This window comes from Salvelinus alpinus, chromosome 35, assembly GCF_045679555.1.
Source record: "Salvelinus alpinus chromosome 35, SLU_Salpinus.1, whole genome shotgun sequence".
NCBI lineage: Eukaryota > Metazoa > Chordata > Actinopteri > Salmoniformes > Salmonidae > Salvelinus > Salvelinus alpinus.
The window spans coordinates 18,860,787-18,873,253 of NC_092120.1; positions in this window are offsets into that span (position 1 = coordinate 18,860,787).

Here is a 12,467-nt window from a genome sequence, read left to right on the forward strand (position 1 = left end):
TTTTCTAGTCCTCTTCTTACTTGAGTGGCGGCCAGATGATAGCGGCTGACGGTTTCCACCACTTCCAAATTCGACAAACGAAGTTCCGCACCCAATAATTTTCAACGGGAGCACGCAGAGCAATGCGCAGGGGATTGTGGGAAGGTGAGCGGTGAGAACCCTGCTAGCGGAGCGATAGAAAAAGGTCAGCGCTGCTATACTTTATGCAAATTGCACGCCACAGCTGCCGTTAACCAATCAGGTGAGGAGCAGATGTTTGCTTGAAAATCTTCCTTTCATGAAACATAGTTCCGCCTGTCATTAGTTCTGGGCAAGCAAAACCAGAAAAGATGGAGGACAGCCAGTCATTTTTTTATATAACTAGGCAAGTCAGCTTTTAACCTTTATTTAACTAGGCAAGTCAGTTAAGAACAAACTCTTATTTGCAATGAAGGCCTACAGTGGCTTAACTGCCTTGTGCAGGGGCAGAATGAGAGATTTTTACCTAGTCAGCTCGGGGATTTGATCCAGCAACCGTTTGGTTACTGGCACAACACTCTAACCACTAGGCTACCTGCCACCCCAGGTTAAGAACAAATTCTTATTTACAATTACGGCCTCACCGGACAATGCTGGGCCAATTGTGCACCGCCCTATGGGACTCCCAATCACAGCCAGTTGTGATAAGGCCTGGATTCAAACCAGGGTGTCTGTAGTGACGCCTCTAGCACTGAGATGCAGTGGCTTAGACTGCTGCGCCACTCGGGAGCCCACTAGTCATCGCTGTGTCTGGTTTTCCAATTCCATATGATTTTGCTTTACTAGAATACAGAGACAAAATCATAAGGTCAATGGCATGGAGGAGGATTGCAGAGATTGTTGGTGTTGATGCTGGGTGAAGAGAAATTTGCACAACAATATTTGCTTGTGCTGCTAGCTAGCTTTGAACATCAAGTAACCTAAACCTCCAACCTGTGATCAAAGCCACCATTTGTGAATGTGTTGAGTAAATTAAATTGTGAAATGTGCCCACCAAAGGACAGAAATCACCAGTAACACACATTATAACATTGTAAATGATACACTAACCATCAATTTCCCATGTAATATGCTACCAATTGGATTATGGTATCTTAACATTAGGATTCTTATATATTTTAGGTTATTTACATTTACACTTCCTGTAAAATACATAGGCCTACATGCACATGAATGGGTACTTTTGGTAAAGGAAATTGTGGCTTTGCAAATATATCTTTACCCACCATCAACACCAATATCTCTGCAATCCTCCTCCATGCCACTGACCTTCTGATTTTGTCTTTTTATTTTAAAATCATTCTCAGAAAATAAACAAGGTATTTTACTTTTTTATATTTTTAATTAGGCTACAAATTGCCAGCTCCTTATTTTCAGGTGCAGTGCTGTACCTAGAATACAAGTATTGGATTTGCAGTAAACAATTTTATGTCCGAAAAATCATGTAAAATCAGGTTTATGGTTAGCCTCCTATACATTATCTACTGGTATAATTTTCAATTGAGAACATATAGCTAGCTCATCAATATGCAAATTATGTGAGAGTTTAGCTATTCTCTGCTTCAGATGTGCAATGACAAGGGGCACTTTGATTGCACAGTTATACCATCAAACTGTAGGCCTCTTGGCTTCATTAGTGACGCATGCCATTATGATAAGCTGCAAAATTGATTCACATGGCTGATATCCTGAGACAGTGACAATCAAATAAAACCGATTGGAAAGCTCCCAACAGGATAAAAAGGCCATGTTCATTTCCGAAAGCAACACAGAAACACAGACATATTAGAGACAGATCCCCTTCACACCTTTTTATTGCAGAATTGTGATCTGTGATGAATTTACATTGACACTAGTTCATTTTGAATCATGTTTTTAAGTTAACAATTCAAACAAGTTCAAGCACTTCACTTCAATGAATGAATCAAAATATATTTCAAAATGTACAAATAATCTAACTTGTTTGGTAATGTTACACATCTTCATAAACTATTATAACTAAAGCATAATTTAGAGTGAAAAAAAGTCCCTACCAGATGTGACCACCAGAGCTCCATTACCTGATCTGAGCAGACTTCTATTCCAGCCCAGCAATAATACACACTATAGTCAACTCATTAGCTTTGATAAATTGAATCAGGGGTGTTAGTGCTGGGCTGGAACAGAAGCCTGCACACCCAGCATACCTCCAGGATAAGGATTGGCCTGCTACAGTTGCAATACGTTTGTAGCCTACATTGTGTGTTATATACAACATTTGCTAACATATGTACAGATACAACCCATGGCATACAAGCATGTGCCAGCAGTCTCTTGGGACATTCACTGGGACCTCTTCATCTGCAGACAGGCTTTCGCAGCTCTCCATATCTGAGGACGAACATAAAAAAAACAGGCTTCAATTAAATGTTTTTACCTAAAAAACCTTTAGGCCTAGATATAGAAAAAAATAATAATCTGCATCCCTGCCCATACTGCCAAGAGTGACCAAAATGGTGTTTAGCATCCCCATTAAGCGCTGAGGGGATATTCTCCGTTTCTGGCCTGCTCTCCAGGCACCATCGCATGAGGGTGAAGACACAGATTAAGGCCAAACTGGTGTTTCTAAAAATGAATTCAAAGGCACTGTAGACTGAGCCTAATAAGGTATTTTCGCTTAATTTGTATTGAATTATAAGTAAGTCAGCCTACGTGCGCAATGTAATTACTATGCTGATTTTAAACAATGAAATGTTGTTTAATTAAATGCTGAGCGCTTAATGTCCCTGACTCCCTACCAGTCTAGTGTCGCACTCGCAAATTCTTCACAATGTACTTCTTTGTAGGCTATAGCCTTGAAATAATTGAAATAATATAGCCTAGATAATTCATTTCCGTTCCTTCTTGGGCTCCCTGTCTGGCTCCTGACCTATTTAGAGTGTTTATATGCAGTTTAATATAACATGTAGCCTATTTGAAATGATGAGAGCTTCTTACATTCACCTTTTCATGTTTATTAAAATACTTTTCATTCCAATCATATAGTTTGGTTTCAATACTTCAAAACCAAATGGTTGGTCCAGGTAGTCACACAAATAGATAGGTGTTGGTTAAATTGTGATTTTAATGAATGGAGCGAATTTGGTGCCACAGTTTTATTTCCTGTGAGTGGAGCTGTTTTTAGCAGAGCGCTTGGAAAGAATGTGGCAAGTCGTGCTTAAACACCACTCCATGTATGATGAGCGGTATTTCCGACCACTCAACCACTACTCACATACACTGCTGTAGACTGAGCATAATAATGCATTTTTTTCGTTTAATTTGGATTTCATTCTAAGTAAGTCACAGCCTATATGCCAATTTATAGACTACAGGCCTAATGATTTAATACAATGAAATGGTGTTTAAATGCTGAGCGCTTAATGTCCATGACTCCCTACCAGCCTAGTGTCCCACTTGAAAATCCTTCACAATGTACTTCTTTGTAGGCTTTGTAAGCCTTGAAATAATTGAAATAATATAGCCTAAATAATTCATTTCCATTCGTCTTAGCTCCTGATCTATTTAGAGTGTTTATATGCTGTGTAATATGACATGTAACCAGGGTTGGGAAGTAATGGATTACATGTAATCTGTTACATGTAAGGGATTACAAAAAACAGTAACTGTAATCCGTTACCCTACCAGAAAAAATATTGTAATCAGATTACAGATACTTTTAGAAAACTAGATGACTACTTCGAGGATTACTTTTAAATTCATAAATTATGTTTATTAGTATGTGATTCACATCAATGCGCTATGTACATATCAATAATAAGTGATATCCCTATCGCCGTAGACTATACCAATGCTGTCATCCTTACCTCCAAGTGTTTATTCAAGTTGGATAATCTTTGGATGCCGACAGCAGTCGCACCATTGGGAGACATACCTTGGACTGTAGACTACAAAAGCCTATTCCTGTGCTTTTCCCGCGATCGATCAAACACATTTGGTGTGTCATCATAGTGGGCTCTGACTTGTGGTTAGACTCACTTAGGTGGAACAAACTTAAGTTTGCGCCTTTTTTCAATGCTAATTTGAATGTCATTGAGAAAACAGAGAAGTGTCAAAGATTTTTTTTCCGCGAACATCCTTTCGGAATTTAAAAGTAATCCTTGAAGTAATCATCTAGTTTTTCAAAAGTATCTGTCACCTGATTACAATATTTTTACTGGTAATGTAACATATTACAGTTACAGTTTTTTGTAATCTGGTACTCCCCAACCCTGTCCAAAAGTTATGTTACTGATTACAATTTTGGACAGCTAACTAGTAATTGTAACGGATTACATTTAGAAAGTAACCGACCCAACCCTGCATGTAGCCTATTTGAAATGATGAGTGCTTCTTACGATCACCTTTTCATGTTTATTAATTAGGGATAGGCGTTCTGCTAGCGACCCATCTCGACAACATCCAGTGAAATTGCAGAGCGCCAAATTTAAAATACAGAAATACTCATAATAAACATTCAGTGTGGTCTAGGGCACTGCATCGCAGTGCTAGCTGCACCACCAGAGTCTCTGGGTTCGCACCCAGGCTCTGTCGCAGCCGGCCGCGACCGGGAGGTCCGTGGGGCGACGCACAATTGGCATAGCGTCGTCCGGGTTAGGGAGGGTTTGGCCGGTAGGGATATCCTTGTCTCATCACGCTCCAGCGACTCCTGTGGCGGGCCGGGCGCAGTGCGCGCTAACCAAGGGGGCCAGGTACACGGTGTTTCCTCCGACACATTGGTGCGGCTGGCTTCCGGGTTGGAGGCGCGCTGTGTTAAGAAGCAGTGCGGCTTGGTTGGGTTGTGCTTCGGAGGACGCATGGCTTTCGACCTTCGTCTCTCCTGAGCCCGTACGGGAGTTGTAGCGATGAGACAAGATAGTAATTACTAGCGATTGGATGCCACGAAAATTGGGGAGAAAATGGGATTAAAAAAATTATAATAATAATAAAAAAAAGATACAAGTGGTATACATCGGCTTAAAGATGAACTTCTTGTTAATCCAGCCGCTGTGTCAGATTTCAAAAAGGTTTTACGGCGAAAGCATACCATGCGATTATCTGAGGACAGCGCCCCGCTTACAAAAGCATACAAATCTGCTTTTTCAGATTTCAAGCCAAGTAGAGGAGTCACGAAAGTCAGAAATAGCAATAAAATGTATCACTTACCTTTGATGATCTTCATCTGGTTGCAGTCACAAGAGTCCCTGTGACACAATAAATGTTCGTTTTGTTCGATAAAGTCCCTCTTTATATCCCCAAAACTCTGTTTTGTTGTCGCGTTTTGTTCAGTAATCCACTGGCTCAAAGGCGGTCACAACATGCAGACGAATGCATCCTAATAGTACCGGGAAAGTTCGTCGAAACATGTCAAACGATGTTTATAATTAATCCTCAGGTTGTCTATTGTCTAAATAATCGGTAATATTTCACCTGGACAATAGCGTATTCAATAGAAAGGATAAACAATGAAGGGCGCGCAATCGGTCACGCGTGCAAACCAGCTCTGATTCATTCTACAGTCCACTGACAAAATGGTCTCATTCTTCCTCATTTTTCAGAAAACAAGCCTGAAACAATGTCTAAAGACTGTTAACATCTAGTGGAAGCCATAGGAACTGCAATCTGGGTCCTAACCCATTACATACTGTATAGGCATTCAATTGAAAAGTACCCACATCAAAAAAATCCCACTTCCTGGATGGATTTTCCTCAGGTTTTCGCCTGCCATATCAGTTATGTTATATTCACAGACATTATTTGAACAGTTTTGGAAACGTTAAAGTGTTTTCTTTCAAAATCAACCAATTATATGCATATCCTAGCTTCTGGGACTGAGTAACAGGCAGTTTACTTTGGGCACCTCAGTCATCCAAACTTCCAAATACTGCCAAAAAAAGTCCCACAAAAAGTTTATTAAAATTATTTTCATTCAAATCATATGGTTTGGTTTCAATACTTCAAAACCAAATGGTATTCAAAAAAATAGATGGGTGTTGGTTAAATTGTGATTTTAATGAATGTAGCAAATTTGGAGTGGCAGTATTTTTTCATATGAGCACAGTGTTTTTTAGCAGAGCGGTTGGAAAGGACACGGAGTGCCAGGATTTCAGACTGCTCAACTAGGCGTGAACCTATTCTAGTAAATAGGCTAAGTAAATGTTAATGTTAAATGTTAAAAAACGCTGTATTATTAAATCAAATCTAACTTTATTTGTCACATGTGCCGAATATAACAGGTGTAGACCTTACCGTGAAATGCTTATTTACAAACCCTTAACCAACAATGCAGTTCAAGAAAGAATTAAGAAAATATTTACCAAATAAACTAAAGTTAAAAAAATACTAAAAAGTAACACGATAAAATAACAATAACTAGGCAATATACAGGGGGACCCGGTACTGAGTCAATGTGCAGGGGTACAGATTAGTCAAGGTAATTTGTACATGTAAGTAGGGGTAAAATGACTATGCATACATAATAAACAATGAGTAGCAGCAGTGTAAATAGTCCAGGTAGCCATTTGATAAATTGTTCAGCAGTCTAAGAAGCTGTTAAGGAGCCTTTTGGTGCTAGACTTGGCGCCTCCCGTACCGCATGCAGAGAGAACAGTCTATGACTTGGGTGACTGGAGTCTTTGACAATTTTTTGGGCTTTCCTCTGACACCAGATGCCGAGCAGTTGCCATACCAGGCGGTGATGCAACTGCGCAGGATGCTCTCGATTGTGCAGCTGTAGAACATTTTGAGGATTTGGGTACCCATGCCAAATATTTTCAGTCTCCAGAGGGGGAAAATGTGTTCTCGTGCCCTCTTCACGACTGTCTTTGTGTGTTTGGACCATGATAGTTTGTTGGTGATGTGGACATCAAGGAACTTGAAACTCTCGACCCGCTCCACTACAGCCTCGTCGATGTTAATGAGGGCCTGTTCGGCCCGCCTTTTCCTGTAGTCCACGATCAGCTCCTTTGTCTTGCTGACATTGAGGGAGAGGTTGTTGTCCTGGCACCATACTTCCAGGTCTCTGACCTCCTCCCTATAGGCTCTCATAATTGTCGGTAATCAGGCCTACCACTGTTGTGTCGTCACCAAACGTAATGATGGTGTTGGAGTTGTGCTTGGCCACGCAGTCGTGGGTGAACAGGGAGTACAGGAGGGGACTAAGCACACACCCCTGAGGGGCCCCATTGTTGAGGATCAGCGTGTTGCGGATGTGTTGTTGCCTACCCTTACCACCTGGGGGCGGATCCAGGATCCAGTTGCAGAGGGAGGTCTTTAGTTCCAGGGTCCTTAGCTTAGTGATGAGCTTTGTGGGCACTATGGTGTTGAACACTGTGCTGTAGTCAATGAACAGCATTCTCACATAGGTGTTCTTTTGTCCAGGTGGGAAAGGGCAGTGTGGAGTGTGATTGAGATTGTGTCATCTGTGGATCTGTTGGGACGGTATGTGAATTGGAGTGGGTCTAGGGTATCCGGGATGATGCTGTTGATGTGAGCCATGACCAGCCTTTCAAAGCACTTCATGGCTACCGATGTAAGTGCTGTGGGGCGGTGATCATTTAGGCAGGTTACCTTCACTTCCTTGGGCACATGGACTATGGTGGCCTGCTTGAAACATGTAGGTATTACAGACTCGGTCAGGGAGAGGTTAAAAATGTCAGTGAAGAAATTTGCCAGTTGGTCCGCGCATGCTTTGAGTACTCATCCTGGTAATCCGTCTGGCCCCGCGGTTTTGTGTATGTTGACCTGTTTAAAGGTATTGCTCACATCGGCTACCGAGAGCGTTATCACACAGTCGTCCGGAACAGCTGGTGCTCTCATGCATGCTTCAGTGTTGCTTGTCTCGAAGCGAGCATAAAAGGCATTTAGCTTGTCTGGTAGTCTCGTGTCATTGGGCAGCTCGCGGCTGTGTTTTCCATAATAGTTTTCAAGCCCTGCCATGTATTGACCCTTTGCTTGTTTAATTGTTCGTCTGAGGGCGTAGCAGGATTTCTTATAAGCGTCTGGATTAGTGTCCCGCTCCTTGAAAGCGGCAGCTCTAGCCTTTAGCTCGATGCGGATGTTGCCTGTAATCCATGGCTTCTGGTTGGGATATGAATGTACAGTCACTGTGGGGACGACGTCGTCGATGCACTTATTGATGAAGCCGATGACTGAGGTAGTATACTCCTCAATGCCATTGGTCGAATCTGTGCTAGCAAAACAGTCCTGCATCCGCATCATCAGACCACTTCCCTATTGAGCAAGTCACTGGTACTTCCTGCTTTAGTGTTTGCTTGTAAGCAGGAATCAGGAGGATAGAATTATGGTCAGATTTGCCAAATGGAGGGCGAGGGAGAGCTTTTTATGCACCTCTGTGTGTGGAGTAAAGGTGGGCTAGAGTTTTTTTTCCTCTGGTTGCACATGTGACATGCTGGTAGAAATGAGGTAAAATGAATTGAAGTTGGACTGTATTAAAGTCCCCGGCCACTAGGAGCGCCGCTTCTGGAGGAGTATTTTCTTGTTTGCTTATGGCCTTATACAGCTCGTTGAGTGTGGTCTTAGTGCCAGCATCGGTTTGTGGTGGTAAATAGACGGCTACGAATAATATAGATGACAACTCTCTTGGTAGATAGTGTGGTCTACAGCTTATCATAAGGTACTCTTCCTCAGGCGAGCAATACCTCAAGACTTCTTTAATATTAGACATCACACACCAGCTGTTATTGACAAATAGACACACACCCCCGCCCCTCATCTTACCAGACATAGCTTCTCTGTCCTGCCGATGCATGGAAAATCCCGCCAGCTCTATATTATCCGTGTCGTCATTCAGCCACGACTCAGTGAAACACAAGATATTACAGTTTTTTAATGTCCTGTTGGTAGGATAGTCTTGATCATATATCAACGGATGGTAGTGGATGTTTACTTACTAGCCTACGGATTCTCAGAAGGCAGCCCGACCTCGGACCCCTTTTTCGCCGTCTTTTCTTAATGCAAATGACAGGGATTTGGGCCCATTCCCAAGAAAGCAGTATATCCTTCGCGTCAGGCTCATAAAAAGAAAAAATCTTCGTCCAGTTCGAGGTGAATAATCGCTGTTCTGATGTTATTTTCGGCCATAAGAGATGGCAGACAATGAAAGCACTTAAAATAATCGATGATTACATTTCTCTAAAATAGGCTATAGGCTACATGTGCATCACCAAGTCAGAACAGTAGACTAAGTTATGAGGTGGAAAGGGTCCAGATTATTAGGATGAGGCACATGGGCTACTAACAGCTTACTACACAACATACACTTAGTATTAATTCCTAAGCTACAGTATACAGTGGCAAGAAAAAGTATGAATCCTGAATCCAATTAGCTTTTGGAGAAGTCATTAGCCTAACCTACACTGTGAATGTTGAAATGATGTATTCAATATAGACAAGAAAAATACAATAATTTGTTTGTTATTAGTTTAAGCACATTATGTTTGTCTATTGTTGGGACCTTGATGAAGATTAGATCAAATTTTATGACCAATTTATGCAGAAATCCAGATATTTCCAAAGGGTTCACATACATTTTCTTGCCACTGTACATATCTCCCTGGCATCTTACATAATTTATGCAGCAGCATACAATACATCAATACCCTGTTGTGCTGCGCTCATTTGAACAGGAAAGTTGCAAATTTCTTGTGGGCAAATTTTGTCATCAAACTTTGTCATCAAGTCTGGCATTCTCTGGATTTATGGTGCTTTCAAGACAACTGGGAACTCGGGGGGGGGGGGGGAACAAGGTTGAATCATGACATCAGTGATATTCAGGTCGGCGCTCTAGAAGGCCAGAGTTCCCAAATGGATGACCATTTAAAACGTATTTTCCCAGTCAGAGCTAGTTTTTTTCCCCCCAGAGTTCCCAGTTGTCTTGAACTCACTGAAGTCTGAGAATTCCCAGTTCTGAGTTTCCAGTTGTTTTGAACGCGGCCAATATATTACAACTTTTTTGGCCCATGGCATGTTAATGTTTATCCTTTTAAGCTTGGAAAAGAGACCCTTAAACCCAGACTTGGACCACACACCCACTCCACTGAATAGCAGGCTAGTGATTGCTTTGCAAAGCTTGCAGTTAGCCACTGATTCCCTACAAACCACTCATTGTTGAATTTGCGATTTCCAACTTGTTGTGTAACGTTTATGTCCAATGGCCGATGAACACCGATACGTTTTATCTATCATTTCTGTTGACATCACAAGGATTGAAAGGTTTTGCCAGTAGATTGTCGACGTTATTCATGATGATGACTGCTTGTCTAGCTTTCTCGTTAAGATTTTGAAAGTATGATGTTGACATGATCAGTCCAATCAAAGCTACAGTAGATAATTTAATCTGTGGCCAATGACCCTGAGCCTTTTTGGATGGGTCCTTCTAATGTAACTCTGTGGCAGCAGCCAAGGGGCTTGAATGTTTTTGCTCTCCCCGTAGATTTTGCGGTGATGTAGTGTCCCCATGACTGACAGAACGATGAACCAATCATGGCGCAACTAGAGAACATTAGCAACCCCTATGCTCTGTATTTTCTGCTAGCTGTCCCACCACTGCAGAAAGCACTGAGCTAGACTGAAACACCTGCATTTTGAACAAGGCTTACTCAAGAAAGCAAAAAGGAAACCATGTTTGTATGCGGCTTTATCAACTCAATGATTTTCTTTTTTGACCTTGTTTGCAAACTGATACGTGACATGTATTAATGCCAAAATAACATGCAAAACAGGCAACAACCAAAAAACATTTTGGTCTCAAAACATGTGGGTATTTTCTCCACTTACCGTGAATGACGAGTCGCCACTGAGTAGGTGTAGTAGTTAGATAGGGCAGGTTGTGGGATGACATGAAAATATTCTCCAGTTTTAGTCTCTAGAGAGGAAAACTACAAAGACAGAGAGATAATAGGGCTGTCTAATTGTAATAAATTGAAGCCTGTTTTTTTTTAAGTTCGTACATTTAAAAGAGGGTCAGTGACATAAAGGAGGATTGCAGAGATATTGGTGTAGAAGGTGGGTAAAGATATATTTGCAAAGCCACAATTTCCTTTACCCAAAGTACCCATTCATGTGCATGTAGGCCTATGTATTTTACAGGAAGTGAGCTATAACCATCAATCATGACACAAGTTTAATGAAAGAGCAATTAGCTAAAATAGATGAGAATCATAATGTTAAGATACCATAATCCAATTGATAGCATATTACATGGTAAATTCATGCTTTCTGTATAATTTACAATGTTATACTGTGTGTTACTGGTGATTTCTGTCCTTTGGTGGGCACATTTCACAATTTAATTTACTCAACACATTCACAAATGGTGGCTTTGATCACAGTTTTGAGGTTAAGGTTGCTTGATGTTCATAGGTAGCTAGCAGCAGAAGCAAACATTGAGCAAATCCCTCTTCAACCAGCATCAACACCAACAATCTCTGCAATCCTCCTCCATGCCATTGATTTTGTCTCTGTATTCTAAACTCAGCCAAAAAAAGAAACGTCCCTTTTCAGGACCCTGTCTTTCAAAGATAATTCCTAAAAATACAAATAACTCCACAGATCTTCATTGTAAAGGGTTTAAACACGGTTTACCATGCTTATTCAATGAACCATAAACAAGAAATGAACATTTCTGGCCTTTCTACTGACTCTGAAAAACACCAAAAGAAAGATGCCCAGGGTTCCTGCTCATCTGCGTGAACGTGCCTTAGGCATGCTGCAAGGAGGCATGAGGACTGCAGATGTGGCCAGGGCAATAGATTGCAATGTCCGTAATGTGAGACGCTGGACCAGACAGGACTGGCAAAAAGTGCTCTCACTGACGAGTCGCGGTTTTGTCTCACCAGGGGTGATGGTCGGATTTGCGTTTATCATCAAAGGAATGAGCGTTACACCGAGGCCTGTACTCTGGAGCAGGATTGATTTGGAGGTGGAGGGTCCGTCATGGTCTGGGGCGGTGTGTCACAGCATCATCGGACTGAGCTTGTTGTCATTGCAGGCAATCTCAACGCTGTGCGTTACAGGGAAGACATCCTCCTCCATCACGTGGTACCCTTCCCCTGCAGGCTCATCCTGACATGACCCTCCAGCATGACAATGCCACCAGCCATACTGCTCGTTCTGTGTGTGATTTCCTGCAAGACAGGAATGTCAGTGTTCTGCCATGGCCAGCGACGAGCCCGGATCTCAATCCCATTGAGCACGTCTGGGACCTGTTGGATCGGAGGGTGAGGGCTAGGGCCATTCCCCCCAGAAATATCCGGGAACTTGCAGGTGCCTTGGTGGAAGAGTGGGGTAACATCTCACAGCAAGAACTGGCAAATCTGGTGCAGTCCATGAGGAGGAGATGCACTGCAGTACTTAATGCAGCTGGTGGCCACACCAGATGCTCACTGTTACTTTTGATTTTGACCTCCCCC